The sequence below is a fragment of the Sus scrofa genome, chromosome 2 (assembly GCF_054392235.1).
Source record: "Sus scrofa isolate SSC_HxYL_T2T_F1_AM1 chromosome 2, Sscrofa_HxYL_maternal_Yorkshire_Landrace_v2.0, whole genome shotgun sequence".
NCBI classification, from domain to species: domain Eukaryota; kingdom Metazoa; phylum Chordata; class Mammalia; order Artiodactyla; family Suidae; genus Sus; species Sus scrofa.
The window spans coordinates 153,119,598-153,143,830 of NC_139384.1; the positions used below are offsets into that span (position 1 = coordinate 153,119,598).

At 47.6% G+C, this 24,233-nt stretch overlaps 1 protein-coding gene and 1 pseudogene across 7 annotated transcripts in view; both read left to right on the top strand.

The window, feature by feature from the left end:
* The window catches only part of LOC100621701 (protocadherin alpha-C2), a 109,243-nt gene that overhangs the window by 79,704 nt on the left and 5,306 nt on the right, over positions 1–24,233 (top strand). Inside the window, exon 4 of one of the 7 annotated variants that reach the window (XR_014838888.1) lies at positions 179–820. The exons of the other annotated variants lie outside the window; for them this stretch is intronic. The gene's annotated coding sequence lies outside the window, so the exon portion shown is untranslated. Of the gene's footprint in view, positions 1–178; positions 821–24,233 lie in introns of those variants that run through there. 7 annotated transcript variants of the gene reach the window in all.
* Positions 16,958–17,082, top strand: LOC146405794 (small nucleolar RNA SNORA70; annotated as a pseudogene).

Below are 24,233 nucleotides of genomic sequence, written 5' to 3' on the forward strand. Positions count from 1 at the left end.
GAGTTTTAACAAGACTCCCCCAGCCACTGGCCTCTTGATTCAACCTGGCAGATTCTCTTTCCTGCACGTCTGAATTAGGAATCAGTTCCCATTGGTCCTCTGAGCTAAGACACCGTGAGCCTGGTCGCATTTGACATGCATGTTGCCTAAGCTCCTCGTTTTCCTTATTCTCGCCCAGTCACTCCAGCGGTGTCATGTACTACAAGCATGGCTTTGGAGGCCCATTCCTGTGGCAGTTTTCAGAAAGGAAGGATTGTAGAGACTGCAAACGTTGTCTCTGTTAATAGAACATCATAATGATGCTCATAGTTATGAATTATCGAGCCTTAATGTACCCCGATGCTGTGCCCTGCGTGGTCTCATTTATTCCTCTTGACAGTCTTGCAAGGGATTTATTATGTCTGTTTTATCTGTGAGAAACTCGGTACACAGAGAGATTAAGAAACATATCAAAGTTCACCTAGTTTTAAGTGGTAGGGGTATCTAGCTCCAAACCCATGTCTAGCTCCAAATCCGAGTGTCTCTAGCTCTTATGTTCATAGAATGACTGGTTTGCAAAAATTCCACCCCAACTCATATGCATACAGATATCCATATAGAACAGATTACATAAGTGTATGTGTAAAAAGTTCTTCCCCAAAATAATCTGCTGCCTTTCAAACGATGAGGCTGTGCAAGTTACGGGTGCAGCTAAGGGCCCATTTTTACTGGCAGCTCTCAGGGTTTTCGTTGATTCTAATCAGCCAGCATTTGCTATTTATGAATGTTGTCTAATTTAACTAAAAGTCACATTTGTCAAAAAAACAAAAAAACAAAAAAACGAAACAAATGCACAAGTTAAAGCAATTCATTAGAGAGCTAATATTGCCAGATGGCAAAGAGAGGAACGTAAAATAGTTCATTGCCAAATCTTCAACCCAAGTGCCAGTGATGGAGTGAAGAAGTGGTGGAGATGGTGGCTTTAGGCCGCCAAGGGTTGCGGGGTGGGGAGCCCTCTGAAAGCTGGGAACTGCTCAATCAAAGCAGCCGTGTGAAACACGCCCGACTCTTCTGCCTCCATTTCAGGGTTTGTCCTCTTTTTCGGAAAGACGTCGTAGGTCAGGCTGGGGAGCCCAGACCTAACCTTGAGCGCGTTGGTGTCTGTTCCCAGGCAAGTGGGTGAGAGGAGCTGTCTGCTGAGTTTCATCTGCATCTGGCCAGGGCTCTCCTTCAGTTTCAAAAGAATGTTCGGAATCCATCTTCTGGACAGGAGACAGGGAAGGAGTTGCCATGGCTCTCCTTCCCTAGGTCCTAACTCCTCTTACACAAACCCTTCCCTCCAGGACTCTGCCAGGCTGTTACTCCGCCACTTACTCCCCGGGTGACCCGACCACAGTTTTCAGCATACCTCTGCCCCCTCATGGGACGTTCGAGAGATGCTTTTCTGTGTTCTCTGTCCTTTGGGCACTTTTAAGGCTTGGGACTCCAAATGTGTTCTGCACTGTTTGGAGGGAATGTGGCCTGAAGATGAAGATCCTGGTTTAGAGGCAGGTCTGAATTAAATTCCGATTCCAAACTTACTTGCTGGGTGAGCATAAACAAATGGCTTAAACTCATGTTTTCTTCATTTCCCCATCTGTGAGTTGAGTGTCATAACACCTACCTCATCTAGTTGCCATAATAACTAAAGAAGAAAGAAATAGCTGAATATAGGGGCTCCACGTAGACTATTCATAAATGTCGAACCTTCTTATTCCTTTTTGCTGGGATGCGTTTGCCTCGTGCGGTCTGTGTTGCGGCCTCAGCTGACAGCTCAGGTGGCCAGAATTCAGTAGTTCTCATTTCTGAGCCCAGGTGCAGACCCTCTGAGATGAGCTGGATCATCCTGACATCTGTATGGTCCCATCACTCCCCGGCTGCCCTCCTGAAGGTGGCACGAGGAGGATGTATCAGTTCTGCCTGAGGAAAAGGAAAAGGCTTCAGAAAACTTGGTTGTTTTCAGTCCCGAGTCGAGTCTGCCCTTCACCGATCCTGTTGCCCTTAGTGTTTCCTGACGAGGGTGCAGTTGCTTCCAAAAGGCTTCCTCCTGGTGCCTGAGTCTCCCTACACTTAACGTCTGCGACCTTCTCAGGAACCAGCGTCTTCTCACCCCAACACCTGCAGCAGCGACAGCCATGGGCATAGGGAGGGGCCTGCTGTGACGCATTCCTCCTCTGCATGTGTTCTTTGCACTTGTTTGTCCTTCACTGATGGATTCTTTTGCTTTGTCACTGAGCTGTTCATTTATTTTCATGGTCCGCAAAAGCCTAGGCTAAGACGCCGCGCTCTGCAGGGATCGGTGGGGACATCACCAGGCGACGGTTCCTGCGGGAGAGACGAGTCAGGCATTCAGTCTGTTCGGCCTGATTCCTGGCCCCTTTCTGCAGCCTCGCCTCTGGGTGAGCAGACCTGGACCACAGGCTTCTCCGTTTCCTCAATAGCTTCCTGGGAGACGGAGCCGGGAAAGAAAAGGAGCTGACAAGGGCGCTCTCAGCACACACTTCATCAGAGGAGTGTGTCTGGAGGGAGGGGCGTTAAAGGGCCAGCCATTCGGGCTTACAGCTCCCAATGCTCTCAGGGCGCAAGCTCTCCAGAGGTTTGAATGAGTGGCCTCTTGTGACAGTTCCTAGAGGGAACCCCAGGAGGTTATAAAAAGACGGTCCCTGCCTTGGAGAGAGCTAGTCTGGCTTCGGGGCCCCTGGCTGCCCTGCTATCGTACACTGGTTCTTTCCAGCCCCTCTTTCTACATTTTGTGGCATCTCAGGACTTACTTAAGGCAACAGTAAATTAGTTTTGGAGTGGGACATAGTCAGACCATTTTCAAAAGAGCTCAGGGAATTCCCAAACACACAGCACTGCCAAAGATGACATTCTAGCTTGCCAAGCAACACCCCAGGGGTTCTGGGGCGAAACAGTGAAAGGTTAATGAGCTGGGCGAGGCAGCTCAGCAATGAGGCTTTGTTAGAGAACCTTAGTTTCCAGTGACTAGACAGGGGTCCTTGAAGTATGGTTCCCAGAGGCACACTGACCAAACCTACCGAATCAGAAATTCTCAGCCGGGGGGGCCCCGCCTTCTGTGTTTTAACAAGGCCTCCAGGTGAAAGGATGGACCCTGAGATTAGGGACTGGTCTAGAGTTGAGAGTAAATATGCCTGAAGTTGGTCTGATATCTTTGGAGGCTCAGAAACCATGCAAGGAAGCCATCTGTTTATGAATCTTGCAAGAAGCAGGAAGCCTTTTCCCGACTCAGAGAGGTGATAACTGAGAGCTCGGGTTCTGGATGGTCACAGTGACCCTTATTTGAATTCTAGCTCTGTCACCCAGCCCTCGTGTGTCCCTGAGGCCATTACTTAACTTTTCCGAGTCCCAGTTTCTTTCTCTGTAAAATAGAGATAATTGTAGTGCCTACCCTATGGAGTTGTTGCAAGAATTAAATGAGACACTACACACATCTTACAGAGCCTAGAAAACGACGTTAGTAAATGGTAAATTTTTGTGATTTTTTCAAGGTATGAGTCTACCTTTCAACTTCAGAATTTAGGTCTTTGTTCTGAGCAGTCTGTGGGAAGGCTTTATTCTGGAGATTTTTTTTTTTTTTTTTAAAGAGCCTTTTTGTGTCCCTGGAGGATTGTTTTTGCCCTGGTTTGCTGCATCTCCTTACTCTGTGGAAAATAGACACAGTGTACGTGCCCTAGTTTTCTAGGGAGAGTCATGCTCTTATTTGTCTTAGGGATTCCTGCTTCCCTGGCAAAAATCAACTCCCTACGGAGAGGCTCCATGGAGACTCCCTCTCTGACTCTTCCCCAGAAAGAAGCCATGATCCTTAAATTTAGGGGAATCCATTTGGGAGCGCTGCCAAGATGAATTTTTCCACTTCGTGAGTGACTGCGGCCTCAGGCCTTGTCGGAGAATTTAGAAAGCGTGCTGTTCCACTAACCTGCTCACCCTCAACTTCTGCTGTTGTCATGGCAACGGGCCGTCCTGGGTGATGGGTGCATGTCTTCATCAGGACACAAATGAGACCAGCAGTCTCTGTGCATGGGGCAGCTCCCTCTCATCAGATCCCTCCACTCTCACCTTGCATCTCAGAGCCCGGGGGTGCCAGCTTGGCGTGGCCGTCTTCAGCCGAGGAAAGTCGGGTCCTTGTGTAAGATGCACTTGTACTTTCTGAGGGTGTGGGGCTCACCCCGTCTGTTGGAGTTCTCTATGGAGCTTATGCTGTGTGCTCTGACCTGGCCTGGAGGGAGGGCGGGAGGTGCCACGGGAAGGGGAATTAGAATCCTCTACGCAGGAGAAGCCAGGAAGTGTAAGCTCTGGCTGGTTCCATCCCCCTATGGCTTTCTTCAGCTCCCTCTTAGAAGAATACTCCGCACCTGCTGTTTTGAACGATCAGATACATAAAACACTAGAAGAAAGACTCCCTGGTTTTTCCGAAATCGAACACTTCTGTTGAATAGAGTCTGAGATTCTATCTCCCTCCCTCCACCCTCTATTCCCTGAACCCCTGTCATTTTTTTCTGCATCAAGTCTTCTGAGCTCAGTAGCCGGGGGCAGCATCCCGCCAGGGCTAGGGCCATGAGAAAAGAATTTCTTCTGTAACAGCAGCCCACAGCAGATCCTGTGCCTCCTGAAAATCCAGTCCCAAGTGCACTCAGATGTGTGCCCCTGGGCCTGCGTTTTGGAGAGTCTAGCCAGGGGAGAGGAGCAGCAGGAACTGTTGCCTTAGGCTGCAGTTTCCATCATATCCATTCCACGGATGCAGATGCGGGGTCAGGAAATGCAGACTCATTAGAGTCCCTTTGGTTATCACTGATCGATCTAATGAGCCACCAGAGCATGCAGTCTGGCCTCTGAAAACTTCATCATGAGAAAGATGATGTGTCTTAGGAAAATGCGCTTCATTCTTCTTTTGTCAAAGTGTCGCAGAGGCCAGTAACTCAGCTACTCTCCCTTCTAGCTTTCTCTACACTCCATCCTCTGTAGCTGAATTTTTAAGCCCCTTATCAAAAGGGAAATTCATGATTCTACTGAGGCGATCCTAGGGTCTCAAAGGACCCAGGGAGGGGCAGGGGTGGGCACGTCACAGCTCTGCTACCTGACTGGGCTCAAAGATGATGGGCTACCTGTGTGTTTGGGAGCTTTGTGGGGAAGCGCAAGTGGAGGGTGTGAGTCCCCACTTGACTCTCTGGGAAAGATTGCCTGGATGGTATGGAATTGGTGGGCTTGGAGCGCCTTCCTGGGAGGCGATTGGACAAAAAAGACCTGCCTTTGGCCTGGGTTGAGGACCCAGGAGTAGTGGTAGCTTGTAATTCCTTTAAGCTTTGTTTGCAGTGCCAGCAAGCATCACCCTCAGCTTGGCGGAGGCTAGTAAACTAGAAATGCAGGTTGGTCCCCAGCAACATGAAGAGTCTTTAATGACGGATATCTTCAGAGAAATTCAGTCCAGATTCCAAAAGAACTTGAAAAGCTCACTTTCTCAGAGGCAGTCAGCTTTGCCGTTGAGAAGGTCATTGCCTAATCTGGAGACACATATTTGGGTCAAGCTCTGGCTGGAGACTAGGGGCCTCCAGGGAAGGGTCCTAAGAGATCCCACTGCCAGGAGGTCTGGAAGTGAGCCTCTGGGGGGGAGAGCAGCCTTTCTCTGACTTGGAGCATGTTCCCCTCGGTCGGAGAAAGGACAGGGAGCAGAGATGGATGCTGCTGCCCTCTGATCTCAGTGAGACCGAGAGCTTCCTCAGCAGCACCCTGCCTGGAAGGGTCTAACTCCAGGGAAGTGGGCTCGGTGAAGGACGGGAGAAGGCACTCCTGAGAAGGGCAGTGCCAAAGGAAATAAAGGGAAGAAAGGACGTTTGTGCTTAGTATTATAATAGGAAAGGGAGGGAGTTCCCATCGTGGCGCAGTGGTTAACGAATCCGACTAAGAACCATGAGGTTGCGGGTTCGATCCCTGCCCTTGCTCAGTGGGTTAATGATCTGGCGTTGCCGTGAGTCACAGATGCGGCTTGGATCCCATGCTGCTGTGGCTCTGGCGTAGGCTGGCAGCTACAGCTCCGATTAGACCCCTAGCCTGGGAACCTCCATATGTCGCGGGAGCAGCCCAAGAAATGGCAAAAAGACAAAAAAAAAAAAAAATAGGAAAGGGAGAGCTTTGTAGAAGTCAGGCTCAAGAGGAGAACCCCATAGGCGGGGTGGGAAAAGGCCACCTTCAGGAACCAGATTTGGATCCACAAAACAACAGGAATGAAGAGAAGCTGTGTTTTTTGACGGCTGAATCCCAGAGTAGGCTAGGCCTCCAGATTATAGCTGCTATTGCGGGTCAAAGACAACCAAACAAACTTTAAAAATAAGCCTGTTCTTACAGAAAGTCTGAAAAACAAGTCTGTTGTCCATGGGCCAAGAAAGCCCGCCAAGTTGAGTTTACTTCCAGCTTTGGCCCAATCCCGTGTCCAGAGCTGTTGCTCTAGGTGACATCAGGGATCAAGCTGAATAGTGAGGTGACATTCCCCAAGTCTCCCCCCCTCCGCTTTTTTTTGTTTTGGTTTGGTTTTTGTTTTTTTTTGGGGGGGGGGTTGCAACAGAATAGTTTTTATAATCATATCGTCATCTGTTCCCACATGGTTCATTACAACTTGCCTTTTAAATGAGTTGGATTTGGGTGGCAAATCTGGGAGTATCTTTTCTATTTTACTTTTGGTTATGGTTCCTTTTGTTTTTGTTTTTGTTTGTTTGTTTGGGCCGTGCCCACCGCATATAGAAGTTCCTAGGTGAGGGTCACATGCCACAGCATGGCAGTGACCTGAGCCACAGCAGGGACAATGCCAGATCTTTAACCTGCTGCACCACAAGCAAACTCCCCCAGGTCTCCTCTCTTATCTTCTTTGATTCCTATCACAGATACTGTCTAACCCAAGCACACATATGTCACATCTCTGTTCCCATAATCGCCCGGTATTACCTGAAGATCTGTGACAAGACTAGAAGCTTCAGCCTGTGTCAATGACTTACATTAGCTGCACACCAAACGCCACGTCAGAGACTTTTAGGGGGAAAAGAGCATCACCAGTGATGTATACAGGCCCGAGATGGATGCCCTTGAGCCTGTGAGTTTGGCTCAGTGTTTGATGATGAGCCATGGAATCTAGAAGTCCCTTTCTCTCAGCTAACGCCCACTAGCAGGGAGGCATGTGGGCCATTGGGAGGGTCTTTGCTGTTGAAGTTTTAACGTCTTTAAATCCTATGATGTTGCCCCTGGGTTGTAAAAATAGAACATCAGAAAGGAAGATGTAATAGTAGTTGCTAATTATTGAGACCCGTGGTAGGCACTTTATAGGCGCTGCATTCTCTCTCTCTCTCTTTTTTTTTACTACTCAAATGAATTTATCACATCTGGAGTTGTATAATGATCATAACAATCTGATTTCACAGGATTTCCATCCCACAGCCCAAGCACATCCCCCCACCCCCCAAACTGTCTCCTCCTGAGACCATAAGTTTTCCAATGTCTGTGAGTCAGCATCTGTTCTGCAAAGAAGTTCCGTCTGTCCTTTTTTCAGATTCTACATGTCAGTGAAAGCATTTGATGTTGGTGTCTCATTGTATGGCTGACTTCACTTAGCATGATAATTTCTAGGTCCATCCATGTTGCTAAGAATGCCAGTATTTCGTTCTTTTTAATGGCTGAGTAATATTCCATTGTGTATATGGACCACATCTTCTGGATCCACTCCTCTGTCGATGGATATTTAGGTTGTTTCCGTGTCTTGGCTATTGTAAATAGTACTGCAATGAACATCGAAGTACATGTGTCTTTGCCCGTCATGGTTTTCTCTGGATAGATGCCCAGGAATGGGATTGCTGGATCAAATGGTAGTTCTATGTTTAGTTTTCTGAGGAATCTCCATACTGCTTTCCACAGTGGGTGCACCAGTTTACAATCCCACCAACAGTGTGATAGGGTTCCTTTTTCTCCACACCCTCTCCAGCACTATTGTTTGCAGACTTTTGGATGATGGCCGTTCTAGCTGGTGTAAGGTGGTACCTCAGAGTGGTTTTGATTTGCATTTCTCTAATCATGAGTGATATTGAACATGTTTTCATGTGTTTTTTGGCCATCTGTATGTCTTCTTTGGAGAACTGTCTGTTTAGGTCTTCTGCCCATTTTTTGATGGCATTGTTTGGTTTTTTTTGGTATGGAGCTGCAGAAGTTGTTTGTAAATTTTGGAGATTAATCCCTTGTCAGTTGATTGACTTGTAAAGATTTTCTCCCATTCTGTGGGTTGTTTTTTCGTTTTGTTTAGAGTTTCCCTTGCTGTGCAGAAACTCTGAAGTTTGATTAGGTCCCATTTGTTTATTTTTGTTTTTATTGTCAATACTCTAAGAGGTGGGTCTGAGAAGATGTTGCTGTCGCTTATGTCAGAGAGTGTTTGACCTATGTTTTCCTCTAAGAGGTTTATAGTGTCTGGTCTTATATCTAGGTCTTTAATCCAAGGGCGCTGCATTCTCAAACAAGTGAGATTACTATGCCCGTGTTTCAGGGGAGGAAAATTGAGGTTTAGCGGAGTTAAATAACTTCCTTAGATCCCTCCTTCCTTACTTCTAACAAGTGTGTTTTGCTCGGCTCTCTGGTACATGATGGCGCTGAGTAAATATTTGTTGACTTTATTAGTGAAAGCCGTGGCTAAGGCAGTGTTTGAACCCATGTCTGCCTGCTGCTGGACCCTATGCATTTAAATAACACGCTGCTCGTGCTGTGTCCCACTTGCTAGATGAAAGGAATTGTTTGGTGACCTGGAGAAGACTCTTCACTGAGTTCCAGGCAGATGGGGTCTGTATTACTTTCCCGTTCCTGCTGTAAGACGGTCCCACAAACTGTGTGGCTTAAACCACATGGATTGATTACGTGACAGCACTGGGGTCAGAAGTACCCAATGAGTTTTTCTGGGCTAAAATCAAGGTGGGTTCCTGCCACCATATAACAAGGATCCATTTTCCTTCAGTTTCCAATAAGATGCTCCGCATTTCCATCTGAGCCCTCACCGGGAACCCCTTTCCTGTCCTTGTTTTTACAGTCGTCTGTTGATGACAAATTAGGTATTCCCTCAGGTGATGTTTTCTCTGCCGTGCCCTTCACTCCGAATTCCTTCTAGCAGAGTCATTAAAATCCATATTTCTTTTTTCTTTTTGGCACATGGAGGTCCCGGGCCAGGGATCAGATCTGAGTCGCAGTTGTGACCTAAGCCACAGCTACAGCAATGCCAGATCCTTAACCCACTGTGCTGGGCCAGGGATCGAACCTGCATCCCAGCGCTCCCAAGATGCCTCTGATCCCATTGCACCACAGCAGGAACTCCTAATATCCATATTTTTGCTAACAGTCTTTTTAAGGTCCTCTGGGCCCTTTCTCCCATTCTCCTCAAAATTCTCCTGTCTCTGCCCATTGTCCAATTCCAAAGCACCTTTCACATTTTTATTTATTTGTAACAGCAACACCCCGCTTCCAGATTCCAACGCCTGTCTTAGTTTCTAGGACTGCCATCACACCTGGCCACAAACTAGGTGACTTCATACAATTGAGTACCTGATAGTTCTGGAAAGCAGAAGTCCAAAATGGATCTTACGGGGTTGAAATCCAGCTATTGGCAGGGCTGCCTTCTTTCTGGAGGCTCTAGGGGAAGAGCTGTTTCCTTAGCTTTTATGACTTTCAGAGGCAGCCTTCATCCCTGAGCTCAGTGGCTGCTTCCTCCATCTTCACAACCAGCTGCGTAGCATCTGCACACCTCACTCTCACTCTCCTGCCTCCCTCTTAGGGACCCTTGTGAGTCCACTGGCTCCACCTGGACAATCACTCTAGCTCAAGATCCGTAATTTAATCACATCTGCAAAGTCCTTTTACCATGTAACATAACATATTCACAGGTTCCAGGAGTTGGGATGTGAGCGTCTTTGGGGCATAGTCGACCTATTTTAGGGTCTTTCATGTGCTGGCAGAGGTGGCTGTGTGTGTGTGTGTGAGTGAGTGTATGTGTGTGTGTATGTGTGTAACTTTCAGTAGAGCTGAAAGTAAAATAAGGTGCATGTTAGGACCCCGAGGAGGGTGTAGTCGGTGTGGACTAGACTTGAAGGGCCTTTTGAAAGCTTTTAATTGTCGGAAGTTTGCTGGAGACGTATTCATCCCCTCCTTTCCCCTCCAAGCCTTAGCTCATAAGGACAGATGCATGGGAGTTCCCTGGGGGGCTCAGTGGGTTAAGGACCTGGTGGTGTTACTGCTGTGTCTCAGGTTGCGGCTGTGGTGTGTGGTCCACCCCTGGCCCAGGAACTTCCGCATGCTGTGGGCGTGGCCAAAAAACCCAAGACTGGATGGGTGGGAGCAACTGAGGGATCAGAGTTCGGAATCAGGCTTATGACTAGTAATGAGGGTCTGGGGAATTCAACAGGGCTTCCAACCTCCCAGATGCAAGGGTAGAAAAGCAGGAATGGCGGGCCTCTCCTTTGATGAGGAGGGCGGACTGTCCTGGTTTGATTACCAGAGGCTGAGCCCGAGCAGAGAAAGAGAAAAGGATTAGGTGAGAGATGTGTCACGAAAGAAAGTAACCGTTGACTCTCGCTTGGCCCGATTGGGAAGCACAATCCATTTAAAGCTGCGCTTGTGATAATTTCCTCCACAGACAGATAACTTTTCTGGGCAGAGTCAGGAAGGAAGTGGAGCTACAGGTGAGGTCTCTATTCCTAGGACACCCCCTGAGGACAGAAAGGTGGTGGGTGGGGGTTCCATTCTCTGCGAGCAGAGATGGAAATATGAAAATGGTTCCCACTGTGTTACTACATTGACGGATAAGAGATGGTGTTTTGTCCCGGGCTTAAGAGTATTTCTTCCAGAGTTTGGGAGCAGTCAGGAGAGGTCAATACTCTTTGGGTCATCCTGGAAGAAGTCAATTACAGGGTAGGGTAGCTGGCAGAAAAGTCACTGTCCCCATGCTGATGTCAGGAGACAGGGGCACTGCTTATCGCCTGTCCTGTTTGGATCTAGCATCTGTGTCTAGGTGAAGGCAGATTGAAATGTATACCCAGGACTTTCCCAAGGAAGAAAGTGTGGGGTCTGATTGGTGTGTCTGTGTGTGTTGGGGGTTGTGGGCAGTAGGGGGAGGGGGAACGGTGGGCCGTATTCCTGAGTCTCGACTTTCCTCACAGATGCCTCCTGTGTCAGGGGCAGCGCTCAGGGTGCTTTCAGGCCCATTTGGTGGATACACGTGCACTGAGGATTTGTTTGCTTGTTTGTTTGTTCAAAGCATTTTACATAACAAACCTATTCTCACACTAGCTACCCCCTTAAGATCCCAACAGGCCAGGCACTTCCAAAGCCTCGCGGTACCCTCAGCAGCTCTGATTGGAGGCTAAATCGCCCTCTTGCTTCTGACAGACCCAGGGAAGAGCCCCCGCTGGAAGCCAACATCCTCGGGAGGCTCCTTGTGTCACCCAGAGGTCCGTCTGACTGCTGTCCCTGTGATCTGCCGCCCGTGGGTCGTGTTCAGTCAATGAGCAGTGTCAGTTCCCCTCTGTTGGGCCAAGTGGACATTGAGTGTAAAATTTCTGTAGGGAAGATGAGCCCTTCGGCCCGCTCTCTCTAATTCTAGGCATTTAGAGAGAGATCAGCTTCTTTGGTCTTTTCTCCTCAGGGTCACAACCTTGCCTCCTGGGTACTAGCCTCATAGTTGGCTGTGATTTGAAGAGCACCAGGAAGAATCACAAAACCCACCTACCAGGCAGGTCCCTAGCAGTTCACCATTAACCACCGCCACTAGCAACATTTTCTCTTAAAATACCCCTTCATTCACTCATTCATTCATTCATTCATTCATTCATTCATATTCTCTCTCTTCCTCTCTCGGGCTCTCACACATACACAGATAAAGAAGTATTAGACTATCCTGTCCAAGCATCCTGCGTACTTTCCCTGGCTCGGCTTCAATATAGAATTTGGTTGGGGCGTTCCCTGGTGGCCTAGTCGATGTGGCATTGTCCCTGCTGTGGCTCGGGTTCAGTCCCTGGCCTGGAAACTTCCATGTGCTGTGGGCATGGCCAAAAAAAAAAAAAAAAACAAAACCCACAAAAAAGGATGTGGTTAGAACCTTCTATACAGTTATTAAACAAACATTTATTGAGTACCTGCTTAAAGCCAGTCTCTGTTCTAGATGATGCACATACACTATTAAATATAACACAGTCCTGTCCTCATAATCTAGTGGGGGGAGACAGAAATGTAAAAATATACGATGGAAATATTACAGTGTCAGGTGCCGAGGTCCAGCCCCAGCAGCCAGGGAGCGCCGAAGGAGAGGATGGGCTACAAACGGCGCGGAAAGAATTGGAGGCAACTCCTCAGCTGCATGCTGCAGGTGACCCAATTTATTAAATGAAAAGCATCAGTTTTTATACCATATCACGATCAGGTTTTGTGTAAGATTTGACATTAACATTTGATTTAAAGCCCTTTCTGTTCCCTCCACCTGAGATACAAAAAAAAAAAAAAAAAAAAGGTTAGTTAAAACATGTTCCTTTCAACTTTAGATTTTCCTTCAAGATTACAAACTTAAAGTTTCACACTATTTTTCTTAAAAGGTCAACAACAGTAGCTATTCTATTCTATATTAAGAACAAAGCTTTAATAAGTAATAAACTATGATACCTAACATTCTTTAACTAAAGGTGTATGTAGTTAACAAAACGCATGAAAGCCTTGGGCTCATGGCATTCTTAAAACTATGATTTATTTGGCGCCAGCAAGCTAAGCATTTAACCTATTGTGCTGATTTACGTAAGTTCCAAACCACCAATTTCAATAGAAAGGAGTATTATACCCAAAATTATCAAATGCCCCCACAAGGGATGAAAGTTACAGGTGACACTGTTATTTGATAAAAAATATATCTATTATAGAAAATAGCAATTTATAGGCCAAACAACATTTTTCCCAGCCCCAAACTTCTTTTTAAGTAAAGGGACTAAAATCATAAGTTTCCCCTGTATACTCTCACAAAATAGGTGCCATAATTGTTACTCCAAAACAAAGGCTTTTTCCATTACATTGTTTAAATAACTTCACTCTGTTTTGGTTCAAGTGTTTTACGTACCCAGGGCAAATCTTTAGCTGTAAGAAAGTTGTGAATAGGAGACAGAAAAAGAAGGATAAACACAGAAAAATAGATTAACCTATTTTTTAGGGGATATCATTTTTATTTTCCTGGAGCCGATGTTTTTCAAGGGATTGCTCTGCAATCCTTCTTCTTTCTTCTGCTTGTCTGTAGCTCTGCTAACCAGACAAGCCTCATGCAGGTGCCGACTGTGGCTTTGCTTTCTTTACTGGAGCAGCCTTATGGCTCCCGACAGTCAGGACTGCCGTGTACAGGCGGGTCCGATGAGGGGAAGGAAGCTGGGACCGACCACCAAGGCCTGTCAGTCCAGAGAAGGTTCCAGAGACTAACTATGCTGTATTCCATAAAAATCCCATGTAAATATAGCCAGCTGGTTCATCTCTTCCAAGAGGACCCCCAAATTGTTTTCTCGGGGCCCAGACTCTCCTGTGGCAGCCATCAACACTGGATGTTATGGCAGAAGATGGAGTCGGGAATTCAGGGGACCAGGTCAGAGCGTATGTGACATCTAATACCGGGTGTTAAAGAATGGTACATACGTGGGGAGGAAGAGTCTCCTTTCCAGACAAAGGGACACACACACACACACACAGACACACCACACACACACACACACACACCCCAATCCAGAAATGCATAATCCATGTGAACAGAATGAGTGCGTTTGCTGGGCAGGGTGGGGTGGAGGACTGTTGGGAAATGAGATCAGAAAGGCAGACTGGAGGCAGATGCTGTACCGTTTCACCATCCCGCTAAAGAATGAGAACTTTCATGCAGTTGCTGGCAGCAGAGAGCCTCTTGGTTGGTTTTTAAGAAAGGAGCCTCTGTTGAGCCCCCTTAGCTCCACTGTATCTTCAAAATCGTCCTGTACTATGTCGAGACAAGCTCCTGAGCTTTTGACTTAGTATTTTTCTTAGGGAACTTTGGGTGGATTTTTTTCTACACTAGAAATGTGGGCCCCAAAGGGAACAATTTTGCAAAGCAGGCTTTTTGTCCAAAGGACTGGCCTTGAAAATGCTCTTAGGTGATCCTGTAGACCTGGTCTGGTCATGTCAGGGTAGGCGTGGAGAGTGAGGGCAGGTTCGTTTACGTTTTGCCGGGTGTCAGCTTCGTAAGGGAGGGAGGGTGGCATTGCACAGTGCCTCCGTCCCTGGGGTCCCACTTCGTCATTGTGCCTCCGGCATGTGTGAGAAAGGAAAGACTGCAAGCTTTCCTGAATCCTGCTGGAAGCATTCAATAAGATGGTGCATGCGAAGTGCTTCGGGCGGGGCCGAGCTCAAGAGAGGCACTCAAACGTGTTAGTGACCATTTTAAGTGGGATGCTCCTGGCACGTAGCACAGTACCTGGCACACAGGAAAAAGGATCCACAGGCATTGCTAGATGAAGTGGAACAGTCTTGGAGTGCTGAGTCTGGGGATGGTGGTGGGGGGGGTCCCCATGACCCCTTACCCCCGCCCTCCTCCCTGCCGTGCCTGACAGCACCTCCGCGGTACACCCTCAATGCAGAGACATTGCTGCTTGTCTAGAAATGGTTGCTCAAGGCTGCAAAGTGACACAGCAACACGGGGCCTGGGATGGCTGCCACATTTTAAGCACAGATTGCAGCCAAGTAAGGCGGGAAGGTAGAGAAGAAAAATGTGACAACCCAACCCAAGGCAGAGGCGGTTTTCTCACTGGGTGACATGATGCCTCAGGGTTTCTGGTGGGACACATGGTGTGAACCCACTGCGAAGAGTCCCTGTCAGGCTGTGGGGCTGGAGGAGGAATCGGGCGGTGGGCTTGGGGTCTGGGCAGGGCTGCTATATGGGGCCTTGTGCTTGGAAAGGCCCTGTTTGGTTTAATACCATGTCTCGCCGTCTTAAAGTTTTTAATTCTTTAAGAAGCCCCCTCACCCCGTTTTTCATTTTGCAATGGGCAAATTATGGGGCAGTGCCTGGGTTCAGGCGATCTGGGGCAGAGGGATTTTGTCTCAGCTAGTTTTTGAATTTGTAGCTGATTAAGCATACCTAGGACTAGTGGCTGGGCTAGTATTCTTTCTCATCGCCCTCTTTAATTATAAAAGGACAAAAGCCATAACAAATTAAATCCTTAAAAACGAAAATAAAATGGAGTTCCCACTGTGGCACAGTGGGTGAAGGACCTGGCATTGCTGCAGCTATCGCTTGAATTCGATCCCTGACGTGGGAACTTCCATGTGCTGTGGGAGTGGCTGAAAAAAAATTGAAAAACAAATGCCAAAACCAAACTAAGCAACTCACTCCTTCTGTCTGGAAGTAACTACTACCAAGAGTTTGGTGTGGATCCCCCAGATTTTTTTCGAACAATAAAGTTTAAAGTACTATATTATAGAATAATCTTCAGCTACCTTGTGGACGTAACTCTTAAACAAGACAACATAATGAAGTTTCCCTCAATCCCACCCTCACTGCTAACAGTTTTGGCTGTATCCAAAGATATTCTTTAATTAACAAACTTGATGCCTTTAGAGCAATTTTCAGTTCACAGCAACCGTGAGCAGAAAATATAAAGAGTCCCCATCTGACCCCTGCCCCCACACCTGCACAGCCTCCCCACTATTGCTGTCCAGCACCAGAGGATATCAATAGTGGCACATTTGTCCCGATCAATGAACCTCTGCTGACACACCACTGTCACCCAGAGTCTAGCGCTTACACTAGGCTTCCCTCCTCTAAATATCTTTCAGATTAATTTTTAACTACATAAATGATGTATGATTTGTTCTATCTTTACTAAAAAGTATGTAGGCTCTCAAAAAAGCAAAACTGGGGTAATTTTCTGTATATTAGTATATAGCTTTTTTTAATTTCTTGACAGGCACCTTTCCACGTCCGTATACCTAGACCTGCCTCATTCTTCTCGAATAAGGGCACCCTGGGTTGTTTGTCTATATTATACTTTATCTAGTTTCCTGTTAGTATAATTTTTTTTGACAATGCAGTGCACAGGCTGATACATATATCTTTCGCACTCCTAGTATTGTGTAGGGTACATTTTCAGAAGTGGGATCATTGGATTACAGGGTATGAACATATCCAGGTGGCACTCTCTTATCCGGGGTGACTGTGCTTGTTATATCCTCCCTCTGACCCCCATCTCTATGTCACTTAACTCAGTGACACCATCATTGAGACTTAGCCCTCAGGGTTGAGACTACTAAGAGGAGAAAAAGGAGAACATTTACTTGGGAATAATAATAGCAAGCGCTAACCTGGACCTTCAATCATGTTTTGTGCATTTAAGCCAAGTAATGTTCTAAACACTTTCCCTGCAGTGACGCCTTTCATCTGTATACCCACCCCCAGCGATGAGCCTATCATTATACTCACTTTAATTTTAGGAAACGGAGACCCCAAGAGTTAAGTAAGGTCACATATCTGTCTAGTAAATGGTGGGGGGCCAGGATCTGAAGCAAGGCCACTGACTTCCGAGCCCAGGCTCTTAACCTCTGCGTGTGTTCGCTCTAGAACGTCTAATGCCATAAAGATATCAGAGTTTCTCTACCTTGTTTATTCCTTAAAACAACATTGTATTTATTCATTTACTTATCTTTTTCTACATTGTAACTCTTTGAGGGCAGGGCACCTGTCCTGATATTATTCATAAGCCTATATCCTAATCCCTCACACCATGTGTAATGTATTATACATAATCAATAAATTTAGTTGAATGGATAACTGACTCTGGGCAGTAGCTACTATATCCATTTTACAGATGAAGAAACTACCAATCAATGTCACCTAAGTAGCATAGGAGGAAAGAGTAGAAGGCGTTTGCAACCAGCTAAGCTGAACATGCGCTTTTCAGGGCTTGGTGTGCCATGGCTGGAACGGCCGTCTCCTCGGTTGCCTGTGTGCGTTGCCTGTGTGTGTCGCTCTAAGGGACCTGGGAGGCAGCCCTTTCCAGTTCATGACTGGCATGCTGTCCCCCATCTAGGCTCCAGACAGGTGTGTGGAGTGCCTTTGAAAAGCCCCAAGGCACAGTGGCCAGGGTCCACACTGGCCAAGTCAGAACGTCCATGCTGCACCAAGCTGCAGAACAAAGAGGATGCAATCGAAGCCCTATGCAGGGCCAAGTTCAAGTCCCTGACCACCAGAAGATCCGTATCTCCTAGCCGTGGGGATTTACTAAGTTCAATGCAGATGAATTTGGAAACATAGTGGCAGAAACATCAGCTCATCACAGGTGGCTGAGGGGTGGCCCCCTGCCCAATGGCTCTCCTGAGAGCTTGGCACGGGCCTCTCCTTACATCCGCCAACACATCCTACTTTCCTAGTGAAAAAAAAAAGAAGGGAACGGTGGAGCTGCAGTTTGAACCTAAGGCTTCTGATACCTCATCCAGCGTGCAGTCCACCTTGTCTTGTCTAAAGGCCTCCTTCCTGCCTGTTTCAGAGGGCTCTGGAGAATGGCTCCCTACCTAGCAACCGTTTCTAAGCTGGAAGACTTGGCAGCTCGATGCCTTTTAATGATCCCTGGGGGGGGGGGGGGCAGAGCTTGATGGGAGGAGGATCCCTGGAAAAGAGTTTCTGAAAGTACCACAGCTGCACATTGGGTGTTGGAGGGGTCAGGTTCCTTAGAGGACCTCCAGGTAGCAATAGTACCTGCCCTGTGCTTCAGTTTCTGCATCCCAGACATTGTTCGGGGTGATTTATGAGCCCTGTCTCTTTTTAAAGATCACAGCCCCATTAGATGGATACTGTTATCTTTGTTTTACAAGTGAAAGAGCACTGAGAGGCCAAGTGACTTGCTCACGGTTACGCAGCAAATACCTGCTCAGGCTGAGCTTCTAACGCAAATCTATGGGACCCTCAAACATTCATTGTAAGCATTCTGCTACCCCAGGTTATAACACGCGCTGCGGCCGGCCGGGACATTGTAAGAGGAAATTGCCCTCCCAAGTTCCTGGAGGACTTTAACGAGGAGGAAGGAAGGTAGAGAAAAGCCTGCAGGCTGAGCGTTCCTTAGGTTAGGGGGGTATTTTATTTTTTTTTAGCTGACTGTGGAGAGTCGGAAGATTTGAGACCAGCCATTCCAATTTTTGAATCTGGGTTCTCAGCACGTGATGTCTTTATAGTCTTAACCTAGAAATGGCAGAGTTATTTTGGGCACAAAGCAAGAGCTGTGGCTTTAAAAATATGCCACTGTATTTATCTCTTCCGCTCCAAGATTACTGAAAATTAGCCCAGCTGTGGCCTGAAGCACCAAACAGCCACGCAGTCTTGTGCCCAATCACTCAGCCCACCCAAAGCGGGTGAAACACCCACGAGGGGCAGCCTGGGGAGTGGTTATCAGATTACTTCCCCACCACCAAGCCTGCCCTGTGATCTCTCTCTCTCTCTCTCACACACACACACACACACACACACACTCCCCATCCCTTCCCCAGCTACTCTAGGCATCAGGCGCTAGGCCTATGAATCAGCTCCGTCTTCTCCCCCATCCCCAAGTCTTCAATAGAAATTAGAAAAAAAAAAAAAAATTCTATCACTGAGCTGAGGAGTCAGTGCAAGAATAAGTTTTCAGCTTTATTGCAAATCCCTGTTTGATTCAGGGCAGGTAATCTTGCTGTCATTTAAGCCTTCAGTTTCCTTATTTATAAAATGGAAATCTTAAATATATATGTATATATTTCCTTATTCAATCAATACGTGTATGCAAACTGCTTAATAAGGTGCCTGGCCTCTATTCAGCAAGTGATTGATATTCCTTAAATGAATGAATCTGCCATTCCTCTGATCTCACTAAGAGGGAAAATGTGATGAGCTTTTACTTTGTGCTGGGCTCTGTATCCTGCACGCTATAAGGATAATTACATTTAATCCTATAACTGCTCTGTGTGGTGGGTGCTCCTACTCCCTCGAACATGAAAACGGAGGCCCAGAGAGCATTCATTTGCTAAAGATCACATCATTTCCATGATGTCGCCAGATTTAAACCCAGTATTCTGATTATAGAGCCTCACATCTTAAAGAGGGGAGGGAGTATATTTTTACATCCCCCTGTTTCCATGGAAAATTCTCTCCACTGTCAACGGAAGGACTAAGAAGCAGTGGGAAATGCTGTGAAGACCAGCCCAGATGGTGTTAGCCTTCTTCGCCTCTCTCTGATCCTGGACAGGATTTGGGTTTCCGACCACGGTTCTCCTGGGTTTTGTGGGCTGTAATTACTCAGATTACCTTCCGCCAATTCATGGCTAGGGTTGACTGAAGGAGAGGAGGCGGAGCTTGTGCGAGCAGGCCACAGGCCCCTAAGATGGTGGGATGGAGGGGGAGCTCCTGATGCTCTCTCTCCATCCTGGTCTTTCTGCAGGTTTCGTGGAAGATGCTTTTTTTGCCTTTCGGTCTGGACATGCATGCAGGCTGAGCATGTATAATTCTGCAGTCTGCCAAGTTCAGGCAGCAAGAAAGAAGACACAGGGAGACAGAGAACACACACATGCGCGGACACACACAAACAATGTTTGGGCAAAGCCAAAAAAGGCTCAAATGAAACTGGAGTGGCTTAAAAAGCCGCAGTGGCTGGCTGCGTGCGGAAGGGAGTCAAGGCGAAGGGAGGTGTCCCTGGGCAGAAAGCCTGGATGCTCACTTGCAATCCCTGAATCTGCGCGGCCTTCCGGGCCCTGACCCTCCCCCGGGCAGCCCGTGGCAGCAGCAGCAGCCCGCGCTGGAGAGCAAGCGGTCCAGGGGAGCTGTGCGGCGGGGCCAGAAACGGCTGTAATCATTTAATAGCCTTTGCTGGCTGCACAGACCTCGCGGAGAGGGCGGGAGGCAGGCTCCAGAGTGCTGTCTGGCAAGATAGTCCCCGGCTTTAATCAAAATGATGGGTTTTCTGGAAGCTCTTTATTAACCTCAGCACCAGAATCGCAGAGATGGTGACAAAGGGATGAATGGGGAGTGCGGGGGGAGGGGCGGAAAGCTGCGGGCTGGGCTCGGATTTTCCGGAGCTGAGCACGCCTCCCTCTCGCAGGCACCCCTTCCCCCACCTCCACACCTCTTTCCAACCGATTCTCACTTAGAGGCTCCTGCCGCATCGCGGCTCGCAGATGGCGACTCAACAGATACAGTCCTAGTGACGGCTGCATTTGCAGGATGCTTCAGGGTGTGCAAAGGGCTCAGGATAGGGGTCTCCTAACTGGAGTGAGACCACCTTGATTCCCTTCCCAGGCTTCACCTCAGCCTCTCAATTTATAAAGCCAACCTATCTATAAAGCAGACATGGACACTGGCAATATCTGCTTCCTATGGCTCTTGTGAAGAGTAAAAATTATATCGCGTGCCAATCTGCTTAGCCCAGTGCCCCGCACCTAGGAAGGCAGGGAAAATGTTAACTCATTCATTGTCCTGATGTAGACACAAAAGCCATCACTGCCATTTTACACCCGAGGAAACCGCGGCTCAGAGTTATTTATGTCAATTGCCCAGGACCCGGTACCATTAAGTGATAGCACCAGGGCAAACCCTCAAGTTCAGAAGAGCGAAGTGAGACGAAGAGAGAAAGCAGGGTTAAACCTCCTCCCATGTTCTCCAGCCTGGGCCCCTCTGAGAACATCCCCAGCAGTGACGTCTCTGATCAAAAGGGCTGTAGGCTGTGCGGTCAGGAGAAGTCTGTGTGAAGCAGATTAACCTCTCCTGGCCTGAGCCGATTGTTCAGAGCAGCCTGGAACAGGGGTGGGGTGGGGGGGATTTTACCTACAAGTCTGGCATCATCACCTTCAGAAGCTTCCCTGGTAGAACCTTCTGCATGAGCCAAGCCTCCAGCGCAGCCATTCCCAGGCACTGACGCTAACATCCTGCCAGAGTTGGTTCAGCAGGAAAGAAGGAATTTGGGAAGGTTGCCGAAAAGACCCTGAGCAGGGCCCGAGGGAAGTGTCTAAAGTGACTTCATAGGATGAAGTGAAATGGTCAGTTACTCCCAGAGGGCGGTTTTGCAAGTTGCAGATCTTTTGGTCTTTGTTGTTTTGTTTTGTTTTTTAAAAAAAGAGGAGAGTGTTCTGATTTTTAAATGTATCGCAATATATTGTGAAAAAATCAACCAATTTTGAAAAAAAGGCAAAACCTGATACTACGATTATGATCACATTCTATTAAACTTTCAAATCCCATTGGGTTGTACCCTGAACGGCAGGGAAGCGCTGAGGCAGACCTCCGCCTGCTTGAACTGTGCCCGACAGAAGTCCTCTTTCTAGGCTCTCATAGATCCATGCATTGGGGGTCTCGGCTGCCTCTGTCTTGTCCTTGTCAGCCAGGGAGCTGGGTCCCGGAGCAGAAGGGAGGGGGCCTGTGGGACTTTGCAGGATGGGGGAAGGGAGGCAGCCGTGAAAGAAGAAACATTCCTTTAACTGAGCTGGAACTGGCCCCGGGCTGGGCTTAGGAGCAGAAAAGGTGCATCTGTCTTTCTGATCTGCTTCAGAAGGGAGTATCTCCTTGATTCTGCCCCAGAGTTCACAGCCTTGTATAAGCCAAGCCGGCTAAGGGTCTCAGATTAGGTGGTCAGTAAACATTTGTCAGATTCGTAAGCTGTTGCTCATTTCACCCACATGAGCGCTCCGTGAAGTTTGCTCACACAGCACCCAGAACTGGTTGGGCACGGAGGTCTGCAGAGACCCTGGAGAAACCAGGTCTGTTCTGCTCGGCAGAAGCTGGAGATGAGGAGAGTGCCCCTGAAGGGTTTTCTGATTGCTTCTTGGAGTGGAGGCTGAGTCAGACCCAACCTAGGCTCTCAGCAAAGGTGGCAGAAACTCAGTGGCATGTACAAGAGGCTCATTAACTCTTAGGGGCCCTGCTGTGGGGGTCTCCCTTGGCCAATAGGCAGGGCCATTAAGGTCCTTTAACTCTGCCAGATGAAAATATCTCTGAGCACTGCATCTCCACATGACTGTCCCAAAGGCCTCGTGCAGAGTCCTGGCTGTGGTCAGAAAACAGTTTCCATCCTGGTCTCCATGAGAACAACCAAAGGACCGTGGAGCGGTGTTGAAATCCACTTCTCCTAGACGCCAAGTCAGAGGCTTTTAAATACATTGCTCACTTTTGTCTCAGTCTTTCAGGGCCCGGGCTTGTATTTGAAAGGTCAACAGGCAGATTCTGGCTGAGCTTCATTACAGATCTGATTGTCTTAGATGAATCAAAGAAGTCAGTCTCAGAGAAAAAATCTCTCTTGCCCTGTGTCCCAAGAGCTCTCATGTCAGCTCTGCCAGGGGAAGCTGAGGGGTCCAGGGAAGAGAGAAGACTTTTCTCCTCCCTTCCCCTGCTGTCTCCTGGCACGTGGACTACATTAGCCGTATGCTTGTCCTGCCCTCCTAGCCCTGAGAGCTGCCCCAGGTATGGTTGCTTATGTCTGATTCCATTTATTGAGCTTTTACATGTGCTGGAGTCGGGCTTAGCACTTCATGCATTCCTGACTGTCTTTAGGGACTCAGTGGAAAATCGTTTGATCTGCTAAAGGGTAGGTAGCACTTCCATTTCTCACGTCCGTCCTTTCATTCATCCATCCAGCAAGCATTTATTAAACACCTGTCATGGGCCTGGAGTTATGCCAGACACTGGTTACAGATCAGGGACTAAAACAGATATAGTTTCTGCTTCTCTGGACCTTGCAGTGATAGAGATAAAGGTGAGGGGGTGCTGCTTTGCTAGGTGGTCACCGAATGCCTCTCTGAGGAGGTTCCAGTTAAGCACAGACTTGAAATGAGGAGTCAGGATTAACACAGAAGGGAGATCATTCTAGGCAAAAGGGAACTGTGCGCAAAAACAGTCTCAAGGCAGAGTCCCCATTATGGCTCCTTAGGTTAAGAATCTGACGTCGTGTTCACGAGGATGCAGGTTCGATCCCTGGCCTCACTCAGTTGATTAAGGAGCCGGCATTGCTGCACGCTGACGCATAGGTCGCAGATGCAGCTTGGATCTGGTGTGGCTGTGGCAGAGGCCAACAGCTGCAGCTCAGATTTGACCCCTAGCCTGGGAAATTCCATTTTGCTGTGAGTGAAAAGAAAAAAAAAAAAAGTCTCAAGGGGTATTGAGAAACCGAAAGAGAGCCTGTGTAGCTGGAGAATAGCGCTAAGAGGGAGACTTGTAGATGAAATTGGAAACTAAAAAATAAGAGATCATTGAAAGGCCTTATCATACCATGTTAAAGAGTTTGACTTTTTTTTCTTTTAAGGCAATAGGAAAGCTTCAAGTCATTTTAAGCATAATTAGCATGACATCATCTTATTTCTACTTTTTAAAGGATTTTACTGTATGGCAGTATTTTTAAAAGAGAGAAAGACTTTAAGGAACCGGATGACTCTGGCTGCTGTGTGGAAGGTTAGAGAAAGGCGAAAGTAGAAGCAGGTTGAACAAGGAAGAGGCTATTGCTCTAATTCACATGCAAGATAATTGTGTCCTGAGAAAAGCTAACAGCAGTGAAAACGGGGAGAAGAGGACAAAGTCTAGATATATTTAGGAGGCAGAAATGACCATTCTTGGTATATTATAAATGAAGAATGAAGAAGAGAGAAAAATGGGAGTTCCCGTCATGGCTCAGTGGAAACAAATCTGACTAGCATCCATGAGTCCCCAGGTTCGATCCCTGGCCCTGCTCAGTGGGTTAAGGATCTGGCATTGCTGTGAGCTGTGGGATGGGTCACAGATGTAGCTTGAATCCTGCATTGCTGTGGCTCTGGCATAGGCCAGCAGCCTCAGCAGCTCCGATTCAACCCCTAGCCTGGGGACCTCCATATGCCTTGGGTGTGGCCCTAAAAAGCCAAAGAAAAAAAAAGATAGAGGAAAATGAATAATGGCTCTGAAGTTTCTGGCTTGAGCATTGGCGGGAATGGAGAATCATCGATTGAGATGAGAGATTTAGAAGGGAATGGGGGAGCGGAATCCCGGGTTGGATTTCAGGTTCCTCACTTCGAGATGCCTGTGAGACTGCCAAGAGAAGATGCCAGAGAGGTAGCCGGATACATGAGATTGGAGCTCAGAGACCTATGGCCTTAAATTTAAATGTGTGTCTCATCCGTGTATTTAGATGGTATGTGTACCCATGGACAGGCCGAGATCCCAAAAGGAG